Below are 3,427 nucleotides of genomic sequence, written 5' to 3'. Positions count from 1 at the left end.
AGGTGTGGGGCCAGGTTGCCCTAAAAGGATCCTGCAGATTAAGAGGAATAACTATCAGAGATGTTTGCTTACTTTGCTTCAAATGCCTATTTAAGAAAAACTGAGAAACTTTGACTTATCCCTGATGACATGTCATGAGTACTGAAGGAACCTGTATAATCAGAATGGAGAGAAATCCAAGTAAAAACACATATATTTAAGAGTTAGATGAAAAATAGAGCTGGAAACCTGGCTAGAGACCCTATACTGTGTCTTTATAATAGGATCCTGTAATGAAATACACAACATCCCTGGCTTTTCAAACAGCCAGACATAAAGGTTTGGGGATGATCCCTCTTCATCTTCTTCCCTCTGCTTCTACCTTTTGCCTTGTATCATGCCATTAATATGGGCAGGCAAAATATGTTGGAAACTGTGGATTTATAAAACATTCAACTTCTGATGTAGGGACTGATGTGAAATTAAAGGAATTATCAAACATCTATCTTAGTAAGAATCTATCAAGCATAGCATCTGTACTGAGAATCATTTTTGCTGGATTCTTGTAAGTCACTGAAGATAAAGCTGTTTATGAATGCCATCCTTGAAAACGCTGGGAAAGCTTACGGAGTATCAGGAAAAAAAAAAATTCCTATCACACGTTTATGAAATGGATTGTTTTACTATATTCATCCCTTCAGTAGTTTTCCTTACAAGTTCTTTTATCTTCCAATGTGAGAGAAACAAACTATTCTTCCTTTACTGTTTTACTTTAAAAAGTACATTAGATAAACCTATGTTGAATAAGCAAAAATGAACAGAACTAGAATGAAAAGAGCAAAAAAGAAGGAAAAAGAGAATAGATAATAAAAGGTAGTGGATTATATCCTTGGTAAACAACTAAACTCCAGAACTAGAGAGAAGCTGACAAGGTGTAGGTTGAGTATTCAGGCCAAGGATTTGATTCCATAGTAGTGTTTACTTATCTAATAATTATGGGAAATCAGGCAAAAAGTGATGCAATTTTCCAGCCACATGTAGTGGCTGGTCAGGCTTCCAGATCAAGGGTGGAACATCTGTAAGCTACTCCAAACCTGTTCTTTTTCTCCACTTACTTCCCTCCTGAGCTATGAATGCAATTACACCAGTTTCCACTGATCTCTAATTCTTAGGTCAGGCTCTTTCTAATAAGACAGCCAAAGGAAGTACAAAAGGGACAGGAGAATAGCTAACATGTTTTCAAACACCAGCTACTTGCAGTATGCATTTAGTTTTGTAGGTGAAAATCTTAACCATATTATCACCATGATTGCTACACATCTAATGAAAATTTATGTACATTGTGTGCTAAATAAAATTTGGTGTACTATCTGGCACTTGAACCAAAGTAACTTATTATGATGCTTAAAATAGATTTGCAATATAAGAATGACTATATGAAAGGAATGAAATACGAGCATTTTTAACAAACATGTCAGAATTTCATACTCAGATAAAAGATATCCTTTTCATAGTAGTAACCTTGAGAAACTGTGTATTTCTAATAAAGTTGCTGCCACATATTAAAACATTTGGTAACATCCCCTTTAATGCCAACTTAGAGATCATGTATAACGATTATCATTGCTTTATCTTAATGGCTAGTTTTCTTATTTTCTGATAGATTTGATTCTTACTTCCATTTAGTTTTAATGCAAAAATCAGTTTATAAATAACAAGTATTAAATGAATTAACACTATTTCTAAGACACTACAGTAAATGATTTTCAAATATCACAAAATGTTAGGTATCATCTGGTTTTAATAACATTTTTAAATGATGAAGCTTCATATAAGAAATCTGGAGGCTTGGTTTCTTTTGGAAAATAAAACTAAAGTATTTATCAACACTGTGTAAATAGTTCCTGATAATAACTATTAGTGGGAGCTGAACAAAGGCTGATCCCTTCAGAACAGGAAATATATTTTCTCTTTAGTCTCTGTTTACATAATATACAGAATATACTGACATCAGGGGGACTTGGCTCACTGTGGTAAGCCCGTTAGCATATAGGAGAAACTAACTTAGCATTTTAAGTGGTCAAATACTCCAAGTTACCTCATTGCTAGAGGATTACCTGTCCTTGCCTTGCTAAACTCTAGAGAGGCTTCAGGGTTTGTTTTGGAATAAAATGTAGATGGAAATGAAATATACAACTTCAGGGCAGATGCTTATCAACTAGCATGCAGTTCACTGCATCTGGACATTTAGCTACGAGGCAATATTCCAAGCTGAGGTTTCTTCATCAGCTCGTCCCTGGAGAAAACACTGAAGAGCAGAATCACTGTCCATAACAAACGGGCAGTGTGAGTGAGAGAGAAATCTCTGCTGTAACCCACCGTGATCTGGGGACCATCTGTTTCTACTCTATCAACCAGCCTGTCCTGACACACATTTAAATTACCTTCACGGCCCCTCTAGGAAAAGGAGTCCATGACCCATACTTTTCCTATCAGTTCTCCTCTAGTTCTTAGAATGTGAAAAACTGAAGCTCAGTAGGGTTATTTACATGTTCAGAAGATAATGAGGTGAGTCTCTGTATCTAGGTCTGACTCCAAAGTCTATGCACATACTTCAATTCCTTCCTCTTCTATGATATAACGTGATGGGAACGTTTTCATTGGTACTTCTCTCACAATACTGTAAACAAATTAAATGGCTTTGAAATTCACTGGTTTCTGAAATATCTAATCAACGTGGTATCATAATTTAACAAGGAAGTTGTTAAAATACAATAACTTTTGACAGATTTTTAAAGAAATCATATAAAATACATATGCTAATCTATAAATCTATAGCTTTGGGTTTACTGTATAAACACATCTTGTTTATACCACATTCAAAGAATTTTAAATAGTATTTATTGTTTTACACACAACACAGACACTTTTATATTTAAAAAACTCAAACTCAAGATAATAAATTTGGCTTCTTTTCCCCACAAAAATGGGAAATACATCTTGATAAAGTTACACACCAGTTGGTTGTTGGGATTTATAGTTCCAAGGAAAAAAAAACAACCCTTAACCAGCCAAAAAATAAATTATATACATATATATATATACACACATATATAAATAAAATGAACTGATTAGTACATAAACAGTTTACAATAATAAGGTAAATAAGAAAGAGAAATTGATCAGAAAACACACTGCTTTAAAGTAATTTTCAGATCTCTATTATAGTACAATTTACTCCCAGCAACTCTGAGCCCATTAAGAGCACTTCTATACAGAGAAAAACTAACAAATGATACACATTTATTGCAACAACAAATTGAAGGTTATCATAATATATGTAACTTAAATACCCCCCAATTGATAAAGTGGCTTTTTATTCCTTAAACATAGACATTCTACTCTTCATTGTAGAAGATGGAGTTTTCTTATCAAAAGGCACATTCTT

At 33.8% G+C, this 3,427-nt stretch overlaps 1 protein-coding gene across 1 annotated transcript in view; it reads right to left on the bottom strand.

The window, feature by feature from the left end:
- Window positions 1–1,762: 1,762 nt before the first annotated feature.
- Window positions 1,763–3,427, bottom strand: part of FAM174A (family with sequence similarity 174, member A) — a gene marked incomplete at its 5' end in the record, with an annotated part of 23,166 nt that continues 21,501 nt past the window's right edge. The window contains one exon of the mRNA XM_010832003.1: window positions 1,763–3,425. The remainder of the gene's footprint in view (window positions 3,426–3,427) is intronic.

This window comes from Bison bison, unplaced genomic scaffold, assembly GCF_000754665.1.
Source record: "Bison bison bison isolate TAMUID 2011002044 unplaced genomic scaffold, Bison_UMD1.0 scf7180017864533, whole genome shotgun sequence".
In the NCBI taxonomy this organism is placed as follows: domain Eukaryota; kingdom Metazoa; phylum Chordata; class Mammalia; order Artiodactyla; family Bovidae; genus Bison; species Bison bison.
Note: the sequence above shows the minus strand (reverse complement) of the source record. Positions and strands in the feature narration are given on the sequence as shown.